Here is a 15,990-nt window from a genome sequence, read left to right as displayed (position 1 = left end):
GAAATAAACCAAAGTTGCATGAGCAGTTATATGTCCAGCTCTGCAGTTGCAGAGTTGAGGCTGTCCTGTTTCAGTTTAAATATGGGTATGGGAGAGAGCAGAGACACCAGTGTGGAGCCCTTAGCCTAAAGAATTACCAAGTTGTCCAGTATTTCTACTCTAAATGGCTTTTAACTGCTTTTTTTTTTTTTTTGTCTTTAAAATACTTCCTGGTGGGGGCTACATGTGGGCTTACCAGCAGATTGATGTGCTTTTCCTGTACCTGGTGCTCACTTACTGTACAATCTCATATGTGTTCTTGGAAGCTTCTGGTCTCTGTCCTCTGGGTAATACAAATGTCTCTGAGTAGTCCTTGCTTGTTCCCCTCTTTCTCCTGTGAGGAGGTTGGTATTTATTATGAGAAATACCAGAATTGGTGGGTGTCAGGCTCTGCTGATGCATGAATGTATTGTCACCTTTGTGTTACCTACTGTCACTTGTCTAAGGGAACCATGCAACTCTCCTCTGTAACATGTTGCACTGTTCTGTGTTCATAGGCCTTCTTTAAAAAAAAAAAAAAATTCAAAACAGTCAAATGGTAATCATGATTTTGTGTGTCTTGCAGAGACTGAAATTACTCCAGAAAGGAGTTGGTCTGATTTTCTTTTGTGGCTATACGTGACAGCCTGGAGGGGAAAATCTCTCATGGGAATTTGAGAGCAGCCATGTCACCACTGAGCTCTTGCAGAACTGAGAAGTAGCATTTTTGTCAGCTGGATAGTTCTGGGGATGTGAATGAACCTGGCACCTGGAAGAGCTGGAGTGAGTTGCTGTCAACCATCAGGAAAGTTTACTGCTGACATTTTACGTCTTGTTCACAGAATCATTTAGGTTGGAAAAGACTTCCAAGATCATAGAGACCAACCTTTGACCAATCACCCACTTGTTAACCACACCAGAGCACTGAGTGTTGTGCCCAGTTGTTCCTGCATGGGAACACCACTCCTCCCTGGATAGGCCCTTCTAGTGACTAATCACCCTTTCAGTGAAATTCCTCCTGATGTCCAACCTGAACCTCCCTTGGCACGATTTGAGGCTGTTTCCTCTTGTCCTGTCCCTGGGAGCAGAAGCCCAGCCCACCAACTTCCCCCCCCTGCCAGTTCCCTCTGTTGCCCCTTATCACAGTTTTGTTCCAGACCATTCCCCAACTGTTTTGCCCTTCCCTGGATGTGCACCAGCACCCCAATATCTTTATTGAACTGAGGGGCTCAAAATGGATGTGGGATTTGAGGTGCCAAGTACAGAGGGAAAATCACTGCCCTGGTTCTGCTGGCAACACTTTTTGATGCTGGTGCATGCATTCAGATTGCCAGTATCTGCCGAGGCTGAAGTCCAGCAGCTTTTGGCAGAGTCCAAGAAATTCCAGTAGTTTGTAACTAGGGGGAAGAGAACTCAGCTGTAGGCTCAGCACCCCAGATCATGAGGTTTGGGCAGTAGCTGCAGAGGCAGTTCTTGAGCTGGCATCCAGGTCAGCTGAAGATCCAGAAGTGAATATCTGCCCCTGTTCTTGTGTTCCACAGAAGCTGAGGAGGGGTTTTCTGGGATTTAGTCTTTAGCTTGCAGTGCTGCTGCCTTCCCCACACTGTTTATGCCACGCTCTGCCTCTCTGATACCTGCCCTCAATCCACATGTGGTTTTTAAGTGCTATAGCCCAATCTTTTACTCTTCTTTTGAACATCTCCTGCGTGTGGGTGGGTGTTTTCTGAGGAATCAACATATGGTTAAGTCTTACTTTATGTGAGAGGGAAGAACTGATCTTTATTACTCAAGTATTACTTTCCTTTAAGCAAGAAGTAATACCTGCAAAACATGGATTTCCTTTAAGCAAATCATGGATTACAGATGCAAAAACTTGGCCTCAGACCTGCAGGCTAGTCTGGAATGAGTACTGCTTCAGTAATGAATATTGATGATATCAAGTTTCACCTTACTGTGATGAAATTTACTGAAGAATTGGGATCTAAGGAATGGTAGCCCTAAAAATCTGTGTGGCACTGACTGTCTAAGCAGGGAGCAAGTTCCTGTCTTTGAATTACATCAGGAATAGAATGTGATTTGTGAGGTTAATACAGAGAGGCAAAAGGAGCAAAAAATAGATTGTTCTGGAAAGCAGGAATGGGGGGATCACAATATTGAAGGGGAAACAGTGCTTAGGACAGTGTCAGAGCTGTGGCAGAAGTGACTGACCCTGGTGAAATGCTTGTGGAGGGCGGGAGGGAGGGAGAGAAGGATCCCTTTGAGGAATACATCTGCTCGGATTCAGAGGGTCAGCAGAGAAGCAAGTATTGATGCTGGGAAAAAAGAAGGAGCACGGAAAAATTATTCTAGAGATGGCATGTCTGTTGGGAGGAAAAGATAGGATGGAGGAAAACATACAAAAGTAAAACACTTTGTCTTTTCCATGTCATCCTTCCCCATCAGTAAACAAAGGTGCAGCTGTGTCAAGACCTTAAAGCCTGCCTGGAATGTGAGAAACCACTCCAGAAAGAAAAAGGGGCTTAAGCAGCTTTGTTTCCAAACAAAAGCAGATTTTTCCTTTACACACAGGTGCTGCTAATTCTTTGTTGTAAATGTGCTTAAAATAGTTGTGGTTTATGGCCAGATGTGACACTGTATATTACAGTATCTATGGGATGTGTTTTGTGGATAGCAAAGAGCTGTGGGATATGAGCAATCCTGGTCTAGATATTTTCTTGGATTTGGATGGTAGAAGAGATAACTGGTAATGTAAATCCTGTAATGGACTAACATAAAACACTGCCTGTAAGTCTGTTAAATCATGAAATCACAGAATGGTTTGGAGTGGAAGGGACCTTAAACATCTTCCAACCCCCCCTGCCATGGGCAGGGACAGCTTCTGCCATCCCAGGTTGCTCAGAGCCCCTTCCAACCTGGCCTTGGACACTTCCAGGGATCGGAATTGCTCCGAGGCTGCTCTCAGCTGTGCCTCTTGGCTGCTGGGAGGAAAATAAGAACAGATAAAACCAAAACACTAAAAGATGTGGCTATTTGTTTGTTGTAACAGAGCACCATGCAGAATATGGGAGTTTGTGCTGGGAAACAGCTGGTACAAACAAGCTTAAGAAAATAAGTGTTTGACTAAGGGGAAGGACATAGTAGTGGAAGTCCTGAGGAAGGCTGTATTTGGTTATCTACAAGGTAATTTTGCCACAAGATTTTTAGACTTATTTTGGAAAACTGGAGCTAGCCTACCTCAGGAATGGAGGGAGTCTCAAGCTTGCTGCATGGTCAGCTCCGTGAGAAGTGTACCAAGGCAGGGAAAGACTGGTTTTCCGGGGGACAGAGTTTATTGCTCCTTTACAATGGAGGTGGGAAAGTCATCTGTGGTACAGCACGTTGTCATTTTACAGCAGCCCTGGCACATGAGCACCATAATTGATTACAGGGTAAAAATGACAGTGGGCCCATGAAGTGGAGGGTGTGGGAAGCAGCTGGCTACAGTAGAAAGAGAAGGGTGGGCCTGACACATTGGGAGGGTTGGAATAAATGCTTTCCTCATGTACACTTCAAAAACTTAAATCCCTATGTTTCAGCAATTAACAGTCTTACTCATAGAGGGTGTAGAGAGTGTTTGCAGAAGGGGAGGATGCCATTATCTGCAGGGTGACTTCCAAAAGAGTTCCTATAGGAACTGCTCCAGTTGGAAAGAAAAGCCTGGATTTATTTGACAGGCTCTCTAAGTCATGACTATACTTCTCCCTCTCTACCCACCAGGAGAAAATAGCAAGTGCTTGCAGACAGCTTTTTAGGAACTCCCTGTACCTCTCCACTATTTTTCTTCAGATGAATCTCCAAGCCCAAGCAAGCCTTGCAGAAGGTGTGTTCAAAGCAATTGCCCTGGAGGGGGAGGGGAAGCAGTGAGGCCTAAAATCCCAGTGATAAATATGAGTCAGGCACCATTTCCATGGGGGATGTGCCTGAAGTTCAGGCTGAGCCCTGCTCTGTTCTCTTGCAGGCATTTGCAAGCCTCTGCTGCCTAGCCAGCCTCCATCTGCAGGCAGTGATTAACACAGTGCAAAGGCTCCCTCCGACTGCTCCAGCATCTTTTTCATCCTGAACTGCCTGAGAGGGATCTGAGAGTCCCATGAGGGATGTCCCATGGGGACCAGTGCCTGCTGTCCCTGGGTGAGAGATGCTGCTCCAGCTGTGGAGTGCAAGAACAGCCCAAGCTGGGGTTTGTTTGGTTTCTATGTTTAGGGGCTGGTTTATATTTCTGGCCACTGTATAATTATGATTATAAAATAGCCACCTCTTCACTTTCTGCCTCTTGGCAGCTCTCAGGAAACGACCTAATTTGAACTGCCAGCAGTGAGGACCTTGAACCCTGTCAAAAGTCATTTTTAACTGAACCTAGAACCTCTAGACATTTGCCACACTCTGCTGGCAGTGACAAAGATAGTTAAGTGAGATTTTTCCAGTGCTGGACACAGGCTTCCACATGCGTGGCTCCCGCAAAATGAATCCACAAGGCAGCCATTCATGGCATCCTGAATGCCTCCTCTCACTGCTGATTTTGGGATCAATAGAAATTCAGGCTGGGGCTGAGAACTGGCCTTTTATGCCTTGTTCTAATGCTGGCCTTTAGTCCTCACCTTGCCATGCATTGGGCGGCTGCGCTTCTGCTCTGCCCCACCAGCACCACCCCTCCTTTGCAACACCAGCAGGGCAGGTCCTGCTGGTTGAAATGAGCTGCCATCTCCAGCTGCTGCTCCGTGGCTCTGTGTGGGGAAAGAGCAGGGTGGAAGAGAGCTGAGGAAGCTGCACCACAGACAGGTTTTTCAGCTTTGGGCTGGCTGCACCTCCAACTTACGCCAGCATCGCCTCTGCTTGTGGAGAGCTGGGGGAGCCCTCAGCAGCCCTTTCCAGACCCACAGGCTCACCTCAGCTGCAGGTCCGTAATTAAAAAAAACAGCTTTAAATATCCTGGAAGTGGAGATGCAGGGCAGAGCGAGTTCTCAGCAGGGACTTTGGCATGGCCATAGCTCAGGTGATGTCCCACCATCATCAGCAGCACAGCAGAGGAGAGATGAGGCCAGCGTTCAGCAAGTCAGAATTCGTGGCTTGGTCCACTTAGTGCGAGTGCAAACAGATGGGGAAGGCTGCAGTGGGTGTTCATAAAAGCTCCTCTTCTTTTGTGGAATAGCCACTCCTTTGCATCTCTCTGTGACTTTATTCTGTGTGGGAGTGAATGCAGAAAAATCAGGGGTGCCATGGGGTCTATCATTGTTTTCAGGTAGAGGCCACATAGCTGTGCTGTGCCGTTGGGTGAGATGGCTGCTCCACAGGTGGGGAATGGCTTTATTTGCAGTGTGAGTTTGAGGGGCAGCTGCTTATCCTGAATTTTAATACAAGGGGATTCTGCCCTTGCAAGGTGGTTGCTTTGTAGCTTGGGGCCATTCTGATTTGTCCACCCTCAATCATTAACATCACTAGACCGCCAAGAAAATTATTTTCATTGTGGTTTTACTACTATTTTCCTTCCTTTTAAAAATTTACTGGAAGACCTATAAACATTCAGCTGTTAGGTGAGGCACAGAAAGGGACTTTTTCCCCTCACACCAGTCTGTGGTTGCAGCCTTTGTCCTCAGCGCTGAGCTGAAGGTTGTGTGTGGTGCGCACATCAAAAATGCTCTAGAAAAGAAATCAGGGTGGCAAATATGGTGTAAATAGATGGAAGAGGGAAGACTGAGTCAAGTCACCCCGCTCCTGATTGTGCAGATCATGTTTTGATGGCAAGTGTGTGAGGTGAATGAGTGAGGCCTTTCCTCCTGTTCATAGCAGGGTCAGCCATGAAGTCAGAGCAGGTTACTCAGGGCTGCACCTAACCCGCACTTGAAAACCACCGAGGATGGAAACTGCACAAGCTCCTGGTCCCCAGCTGGGTGGTGTCCTGATGAGAAATTTCTCCTCATGAGTTTGAACTTCTCTGGTTTCAACCCATGCATGTTGTCTTGCCTGGCTCTTTTTGGTTGTCTCCCCACAGCTACTGGAAGGCTGCCGTGAGCCCCCTCCCAGCCAAACCCCCTGTTTTCCAGGCTGGACAAGCCCTGTAGCCTGATCATGGTAATTCAGCCCAGGCTCTCATCATTGCTTGGTGGCCCATTATTAGCCAAGGCCAGAAGAACTTTATCAGGGGAAAACAATACGCAATTCCTTTGGTGTTTTATGGCTTGGTGAAGGAGAGTGTGTCCTCTTCCGGACTTAATTGTGGAAAAAGAAACAAAACTGAAGGTAAAAATGGGGCAGGAAAGCTGAGCAACCAGCAAACACCACTTGGCAGGTTGTTCCCATCAAGGACTGTTAATCCCACATGCCAAGATCCCCTACACAGAGTGAGCTGCTCCTCCTTGTGAGGGCCAACCTTGCTCCACCCTTGGCTTGGCACTCAATTAGGAAAAGCTGATTTTTGCTGCCACCAGTTCCCCTTCCTGAGCCTGTTAGTGCATCTCGTGAGTGCCACCTCTGTTTTTCCAGCCCTGTAGACACAAGTGACCACATCCCTTCCCAGAACAGCGAGCCTCCTTGTTCACTGCCGATGGCACCTCCTCCCTTGGGTCTGCTGGCAAACCTCCCATCTCACTCCTGGGGAATATTTCTATATCTGTAAAATTAGCCCTGCAGCCAGTCCTGGCAGTTCCTCCCTGCTTTTTGTGATGGGACTCTGTTGTCAGCACCTCATCGTTTCCAGAGTTCAAGTATCTGGGCTAAGACTTTCTCTTCTGCCCTCTTCAAGTTGAGTGGAGGACTTTTTTTGTATGTACTGAAGTATCTTTGGTTACTGCCAAAAATTATTTTAGCAGAAAAATGTTGTTTAGCCTGTACCAAAAAAAAAAAAAAAAAGTGCATCAGCCATTTAATTGAAGCTCTGTTTTGGAAGCAGTGCAGTGCCTGAGAGTTGTGGATGGTTTCTGCCTTCTGTTAGAGAGGTGCCTATAGTTTTTAGAAAGAAAAAGTCCTGGAAGTGTGAGCTTCTGGGAAACATCTTCATCCATACAATCCTCATGGACCAGGAGGGGAAGTCTGATCACCTGGGCACCTAAGCTCGTCCTCAAGAGCTTCCCCTACACTCAACCTCCAGGCTCTGGAATGTGCAGATAGCCATCAGGCTCTGCCTGGGAACAGCAGCTGTTCCCTAATGCAAAACAAATTTCCTGAGCCTGGTCAGAGCTGAATGGCTCTTGCCTCAGGCTTGCCCTCAGGAGGAGGGGCAAGGTGAGGCTTGTCCTCACTTACCTCCCTGGGAAGTCTCCCTGTGTATGAAGGTGCTTCCTAGATGCTTATGGATTTGCCTGGAGGATGGGATGTGGTGTAGATGCTCCAGAGGCAGATTTGCTCAAGGACATGGTCGGAAGAAGTGCATTTTATAGAGCAGATTCCCCTTGTCTGCCTAGGGAGTACATCCCCCTCATCCCTGTATACACGAGCACCCAAATCCCTTCTCCATGTGCAATCAGTGGAGGAGACCAGGCTTTTTTTCCTTTTTCACAAGGGTCTGGTTCACCCAGGTGCCCTGCACACCTCTGCTATCAGCTTTGTGTGGGGGAACACAAACTCTTCTGGAGGAACACCGTGATGAACAACAACCTGAAAGCACCAGACCTGGCACAGCCCAACAAGCAGTTGGCCTTCTGCAACATATCATGAGCTGCCAGTCTCTCAGGCACACCTGGAAATAGCCCTCTGCCCTGGGACAACACCCTGTGGATTTGCTGTTTTCATTAGGATTTGCCCATTTTCCTTTGCCACCCCCAGGCTTGTGAAACACAAACAGAATGGATGTAGCAAGACTTAAAGCAGGGATTTGTCCTTAGGAGGAGGAGTGTGGGAATGTGAGGTTTCACGAAAGACAGTCCTGGTTGGTCACTAACCTTTACCTCTCCTGGTTGGGAGTCACCTGGTGCCAGGCATTGCCCCGGACCTGGGTGCCTCACTCTGGGCTTTTTGGAGCTAAGGCCATCCAGGAATATGGGCTTTGGGGATCCTCACTGGTATCCCAAGTGCTCAGCTGTCCATCTCAGAAGGTGCATCTGCTGTGCCAGACCTACTGGTCTGGTTTCAGGTGACCTGGTAAGGCAGCCTGGAAGCTTTCTCTGCAGTCAGCCCTCCTGGTTAACTGGTTCATATCAGTTCTCTCAGCTTGATACCAAACACTTCACGGCAGCTTCCCAGAGAAGTAAAACTCTCATTGTTTTTCCACAGAAAAATACAAAATCCCATGGTAACCAGTGACCCCTTTGTTTGTGCCAGTCCCTAGAGCTACCAAGCAGCAACAGAGCCATTCCAAAAATCCTGGGAGAGAGCCTTAGCCACTGTAACCCAAAGAGGATGAGCAGGGGCTGAGGACACCACATTGCCCTTCCACTCCTACTCCCCTTTCTGGCACCATTTTAAAATACAGCAACACATCATTCCCTGTTTTTGCTAGGAGCAGCATGGAAAGCTTCCCTCAGGTGCCCTGTGCTGGGACCTGGAGCAGGATGTGTTGGGAACAAGGTGGGACTTAGATCAGGGGAAAAGAAGCTGAGACAGGGTCTTGGAAAGGGAAGGGAGAAAATAGGAGAGGGTCAGTTCTAGAAACAGAGCAGGGAAGGCAAATGCAGATCACAGATATGAGGATAAAAGTGAGGGAAAACAGCAAGTTGTGAGAAATAACAGGAACAGGTCACATTTGGAAGAAAATGTAATGGCCTGGGCATACAGGAGGTCAGACAAAGTGTAAAATACACAAAGGGCTCTCCCAGCTTGAAATGCTGGCAGCACAACAGGATCTAACGAGTGGTTCTTTAGTTTAGATGATGAAATCAAAGACTCCAACCTTCTGATGGTCAATATGTGGCAGCACAACCCCACACGACAAACTAGCTTTTTCCATTTATTGAAAAATAGAAAACCAAAAAAAAACCCCAAAATCAAAACCACCAAAAAACCCCAGACAGAAGCAGACCACAAGTGAGATTAAGACTGCAGTCTCAGGTGATGCTGGCATGAAGAGGAATAGGAATGTGCATTGCAATAAAGATCTGCAAGATCTGTGCTTCTCTTGTGGCAGGATCTTGGAGGCTCTATGGAACAAATCTAGGAATTCAAGGAAGAGAGAAAATAGTTTTGTGATGAAGGTACATTGATGTTGTCCTGCTTCAGTCCCAAAGTGATGCAAGGCAAGTCAGAGGTTCTTGAGATAAAAATAGTCTTTATTTACCAGACCAAGTGTGCATAGGCACAAAAGAAGCTGAATAAGAAAAAAAAAAAAAAAAAAAAAAAAAAAAAAAGTTATCCCTTCCTTGCAGCCTTTCCTTAATTTATTGACTGATTTTCTGCATTTTTTTAAATGAAACATTTACACTTTTCAAAGTGCTGTTTTACCCTCTAAAAAGTGGCTGTGTTAGGGCTTCCTGTCACTGCCTGCTCCATGGAAAGTCTCTAAATTGGGTTTTGTGTGCTGCCTGCCAGCTCTGTTCCAAGCAGGATATTTTCTATTTTGCACGCAACTGCCAGTAAAAAAGTCCCAGAGAATTCCACGCATGCCTCTGCACCTCTCCAGATAACAGCTCCTTTTTATGTTAGTGCAACTATGTTGAAGCTAATTTTGTGCAAATACCTTTGAGGCCAAAAAGTGCTCCTGAACCAGAAACTTAATTGAGTTGGTGCAGTGTGGGCTCAAGTGTTGCTCAATCATTTTCCTCTGGCTAGGCTGGGTTTTGCAGATCCAAGAAGTTAAACAAACAATTCTTATTTTACTATTTTATTCGGCAGCATCACATTTATATAGTCACTTTTCAGAGCAGAATAGGGAATTCCCTCTTTTCTTCTTCTTCCTCCTTCTCCTATTTTTTTTTTCTGTGCTTACAGTCCCTGAATCAGGGCAGGACAGAGGATGTTGGTCCAGCACTTCATTGACCGAGAGTTTTGCCCATGGGAGGAGTCCTGCCACCAGCCTGGAACCTGCTCAGGCTCCAAAGCAAACACTCCTAAAAACAGCTTTCACAAAAGCCAAGCCTGATGAAAATGCCATTGCCAAAACCAGCAAAAAGATTCTTTAAATCCCTGTAGAACTCAGCAACCTTCCTCCAGCCTGGAGGGCAGCACCTCTGTGCTCTCTGTTTTCACAGATGCCATCACCTTCTGCAATGCCAGAGGTGCTGCTGGAGACTCTTTGGCTCCCAGCAGCCAAGCACAGGAACAATGTCACTGGAGTCTGCACACACACCTCCACAGAATCCCAGGATGGCTCAGGCTGGAAGAGACCACAGTCACACAGGGCTGGGCAGAGGGGCAGGATCACTCCCTGACCTGCTCTTCCCAATGTACCCCAGGCTGTGTGTCCTGTCCATCCACCCAGGGAGGCTCAGTGTAGCTCAGCTTTGGGGCACAAATTATTTCATTGCACAAGGAATTGTCAGAGAGAACTAAACCCATTCCTGCAATTCTTAATTTGTACTGTCTGTGACCAGCCACATGCTGCCCACTTCACCCTCATTTTCCACCTTTACCCAATTGCTTCTTAGCCACAGTACAGAGAGAGATATATATTCCTTCAATTACTCACTCTTTCCCAATGGAGAGGCTCTCCCATGGGAGCAGCTCAACACCAAGGGGCAAGTCTCACCTATAGGGAGGCAGGGAGATGGGGATTCCTGTTCCATTTCCTCCCTTCGTGCAGAGAGAGTTTAAAACAGTGTTTACAATCAGTGGAATGACTCAGGAAAGCAGTTCTGGCAGGGTGGGGAACCTAATTTGAAAAAATAAATAAAAAAAAAGGCAATGACTTCTGCTTTATACATTGGCTGATATTCAGCCATCAGTACACAAAGGACTTTTCTTCCTGAGCCATTAGCTAAATGAATCAGCAGAGATTTCCAGCAGAGTGTTTCTCCCAGCAGAGTCCCATCTCCTGTTCTCTGCAGGCTGGGAGGGCAAGTATCCCTCTGCCACTGCAGAGACAAACAGGACACAAACAGGAAGGTGTCTTTTCAAAATGTGAGGTTACTGTAAAAATAAATCATGACTCTTCTGCAGAGAACAGCAAACACAAATTATGGGAAATATTTTCAGCCTTTGCTGCTGCAAAGGGAGCAGATGTAAACAGCAGATGTAAAAGGCTGACACCAGCTGCATGGCTCACAGCCCTGCAGCTCCAAGGCTGCCACAGCTTTCCCAGCTGCCAGTGCTGTGGTGAGGACAGCCCCCTGTGCTCCCCAGGGCTCTGCTCCAACCAGCCCAGCACACCCACACCAGAGCACAGGACCCAAACTTGGAGTGGGGATATCCCCGTGAGGGTCTCCAAATAATCTTAATTTCAGTTCCTTTGTTTCCAACAGAGGCTGAATGACACAGCTGTCCAGAAGTCATTGGAGCACCTTCCCTATGGAGACAGGCAAGTAAAGCTGGGGCTGTTCAGCCTGGAGAAGGCAAGGTTGGTGTGGGGACACCTCACAGAACCTTCCAGTAGCTGAAGGGGCTACAGGGAAGCTTTTCATCAGGAACTGTAGTGAAAGGGCAAGGGGGAATGTCTTCAAACTGACACAGACTAGGTTTAGATAGGATATCAGGAAGAAATTATTCCCTGTGAGGATGCTGAGGCCCTGGCATGGGGTGCCCAGAGAAGCTGTGGCTATCCCATCCCTGGCAGTGCTCCAGGCCAGGCTGGATGGGGCTGTGAGCAACCTGGGACAGTGGAAGGTATCCCTGCCCTTGGCAGGGGAATGGAATGAGATGATCTCTAAGATCCCTTCTGACACAAAGTCTTCCATGTTTCTGCAATTCTAAGGCTCCCAAGGCACAAGGAAGGTTTGTGCACCTTCTGGAGCATTGGGTGCTGCAAGGAAGAGGCTGTGCAAAGGCAGGTGGGATTGACATGGGAATATGAAGGTCTACCTCCCCACGCTCCCAAAAAAGAAAAAAAAAAAAAAACCCAGAAAACAACACCCAACTTCCCAAAGCAGCTGGGTTGAGAAGGAGTGGCCATGTGACTTCCCTGCTAAAGGTGAGAAAGGCAAGGATGAAATCATCTTCCTGCAGAAGAAAGGGAGATTGGCTCCCCTCCCCAAAAACTAGAGAGGCTTTTATCTGTCAGGGAGTGCTGAAGGATCTGGGTTCCCTCTTTGCCCCAGCACCAGAAAGTGAGATGGACCCAAGTGGCACTTTGCTCCAAATCCCTGAAAACAATCAAGGGACAAACTTCTCCAGCTTGTTTAAAGTACTGTAAAAATCTACAGTGAGCACAGAGGGCACAGGAAGTAAGAAAGAGGATGGCTTCTATAGTGTATATAACTGGAACTTTTAAACTCCTGGCTATTTAGAGCTACCTTGCTGTAAAATCAAACACTTCTCAGCAGTTTTCTCCAGCAACAACCCTTGGGAGACAGTTATCACAGCCCTGGGCTCTGAAAAGCTATTGCCTTAATGTTCAAAATTTACCAACCCCTTTTTCTGATGGATCAGGCATACATGGGATGTGGGACACACAAGATCAGGAATGTATCCCTGAAGCTGGTTTGATGACTAAGCCGTGCAGGCTCACCTGGCAGATCCATTATCAGTGCTGAAGGTGTGATTATCATTAAGCTAAATGAGGTCTCACAGGTGTTTCCATGCTCAGCACTTACCTATGGAGATGGAGGGCACTGGCAGGCGATTGACTTGGGTTTGGTTTGGTTTGGTTTGTGGGGGTTTTAATGTGTTCTGCTTAGCACAGCTGCATGAAGGGGAATCAATATTTACCACCCAGCCACAGATGATTGTCTCATCTGATTTGTAGCAATCTTTATAATAAATGCAAAAAATTATTCCTGCTGTTGAACTAAATTAATGCTGATACTTTCTAATGTATCCCACCTTACAGAAACTAAGAGGCCTGTAAGGAAAGGTTTCTCGTAAAACTGAAGAGTTAGTTCACATGAGTTCATGTACTCTCATAACATAAAACAGGACTTGTTTGTAGAAAATAGTGCCTTTTTGCTGGCCAAGGCACACAGGAAAAGGTTAATATACCAAATTTACTGGGTTACACATCAGCTATTTAGAAGTAGCAGGAGTTTAAAAATTAATTATGCTAAAATATGCAAATAGGAGATAGACACACACATATATGCACTGTCAGCTTAACAGCCACAATTTCAGCAACTGGACAAAATTTCACCATGCTTTTCTTCTGTGAAAGTAAGTTTGTGACAGTAACCTCACTCCCATTTCCAGTCTTAAAGCCACAGTACTGCATGAGTCCAACAGAAATACATCTACAATCTACCTTGTCAACTCAAAAAACAACCAAAAACCCAACAACAGTTGACAACACACAGAACTTTCTCTATTTGCACCAAGTCTGACTCATTTAAAAATCCTGACTGCCTGGCACTTCCAGTTCAAATGACAATACAGAGGCAAAACAATTCTCCACACTTCAAGGGAGACTCCAGTCAGGCAGCCATGGAATTTGGAATTTTGATCCTGCTCACCCTAACAAAATGAGCCTTCTTGACACTTAACATGAAAAGGGAATAGGTAATTGTTAGGAATGTAATTAGTAATTCGTCAGGGAAGTGCATCGTTCTATTCCCGGATGAAGGCTTTGTGCAGCCCAAGCCAGAGAAAGATACCAACATGAATATGAAGAACTCCGAAAGAAACAAAGACTTTCTGCTGCGGGCGAAATAAACCCGTATAAGAACTGCTGCCTCGAAGCAGTTGGTGTGGACGGGGAGGTCAAGGCACCAGCGAGGGGGTGCTTTCCTCTCGTTCACCCGTATCATCGACCGGGGGTGATACGCTGTCCGTTTTTGGTGGTGGCTATCAGACTGTTATTACGGTCGCGAAATAAATTTTATTTTTCATATTTTTATTAAAATTGGCTGACTCTCAATTTTCATTTATAACAGTAATGAAAGTACCTATGCTGTCTTGTCCAACACACACCTAATTCCACTACAAATTGCAGCAGGGAGAACCGCATGAGGAGCCTGGAATGCTGGGATTCCAAGACACCAGTGCAGCGTGGATTGCAGATGCAATAGGGAGGGTCATATAAGGATGGAAAGCTCTTCACCTTAGTGGGACACCTGCCACATGATCAAGGGCTGTCACTGCTTCTTCTAGAGGCAGCACTGGGAAAAAAATCCTGCCTGTGGTTAACTCTGGTTTGGCTCCAAAGCCAGCAAGAGCACAGAGAGGATGAATCTGGCCATCCATGTGTTCTGAGGTACCCACCCTTTCCTCCTCTTTCAGATAGGAAAGAAATCACCATTCAAAAGTCCAAGCCCAATTGTACCTGGCAAGTTTAACGCATGAGCATGGAAATAAAACAGACCATTCCCAAAAAGTTTATATTTTACCCAAAAGCTTAAATGCAAAGGATTGGCCACTTCAAAAATTTCACTGTGCTCATTCACTCCTCAAAGCTTTTGAGATTGCAGCACATAAAACTCAGTGTTCATGTCACATTTCAACTGGGAATGCTGTAGACAGATTATGTGAGCTGGGGTGGGGACTGCCACCAGACCACGTACCAAAAGCCTATTTCTGAAAATGTGCATTTCTCAAAAAGCACACTGAATTATTTTCTTCTTCATTCTAGGAGAAGGGGCAGGTAGGGCTGAACAAGCTGGCATTTTGTTAGTTTTGTCCTCTTCCAAACCTGGAAGGGCTGGTTTGGGATCCAGGCAAGATTCCCAGCCAGCCCTCACTATGATGAATTTTGCAGTCATCACCAGGAACAGCTTTCAGAGTGGCTCGTAATTGCAATGAGAACTCCTATTCACACGTCTTGGAAATATTTGTTTAGGCTGTTCAGCTGAGGATGAGTGAAGCAAGTGTGAACTAATGAACATTCCCAACCATTCTCAGCTTATTACAGGTAAGAACTAACTTTTGCTGTAGGAAATGGAAGTTCTGGAATAGCCACACAAAGCTGTAGACTCAAAATCTGTCCCTGTCTATACTGCTTAGTCTTTCAGTAGTGTAAAGCACTGCCAGACATAAGCCAGTGTTCTACAGGAGGAAGAAAAAGGAGAGGAGCTGCAACATCCAGTTCCTGCCAGACGTTCCATGGCGAGACTGAAACAATAGGCAGTACCAGGTCTTATTTCACAAGGTACAAGAGGGACACCCTCATCACAGTAAATATAAAAACTATTTGGGCATTGTCTGTGTCTAGAAGCCAGTGGAAAGACTCAGGGTTAAACACAGCAAGTAACAAAGGAAATGCATGGCCCTCTTCCTACAACATGATGGTCCTTCCTCACAAGAACAGAGCCTGATATCCATTTTAGCCACTCATATTACACATCCAGGTGGTTACAGCTCCTCTGGGAAGCACAATTCCTGGGGACTGCAGCTCTCAGAATGAACAATCTCTTCACTGGAATCCTCTGCTGCTTACCACTGATTTTAGAGAAACAGATGAAATGTGTCCCAGGCAAAGCAGGAGCCAAGATGATCAAGCCAAGTTCAAACAGATCAATTCAAATGGGATACTAAAGCAATTAGTAATAGACAGGGATCTGGTTACACTGCCAGCATTTATAGTTACAGTGCTGCTGTTTATTGTTATAGTTTTACAACAAAAATAATTTTTTAGAAGTAGTTCAAAGCTAGTACCAATCGGTGGTGGACTTCCAACAACACTTTTCTGCTGTCTGGAGCCCCAGTTGCTGGAGTTTCTCCTCCTGTTTTGCATATATCTCATTCCTTCTGGTTTATCTTCCTGTGTATTCCAGAACAGCAGCCAGACCTTCTGACACTTGCATGATCTGGAATTTTCACTCATGGGACTCTGGTTCCTGTATCAGCTCTTTCCCGTCTGAGGGTTTGAGGGCTGGTCAAGACTAGAATTTGTTAAGAAGGATAAAGCCAGGAGATTTGCAAAAAAACCAGAGCAGGAACTTTTATTGAGCGCAATATCCCTGCTTCTTTCTTCAGCAAAAAAATAATCATGGC

Source organism: Pyrgilauda ruficollis, unplaced genomic scaffold, assembly GCF_017590135.1.
Source record: "Pyrgilauda ruficollis isolate IOZ18807 unplaced genomic scaffold, ASM1759013v1 scaffold142, whole genome shotgun sequence".
Lineage (NCBI taxonomy): Eukaryota > Metazoa > Chordata > Aves > Passeriformes > Passeridae > Pyrgilauda > Pyrgilauda ruficollis.
This window is presented reverse-complemented; position numbering follows the sequence as displayed.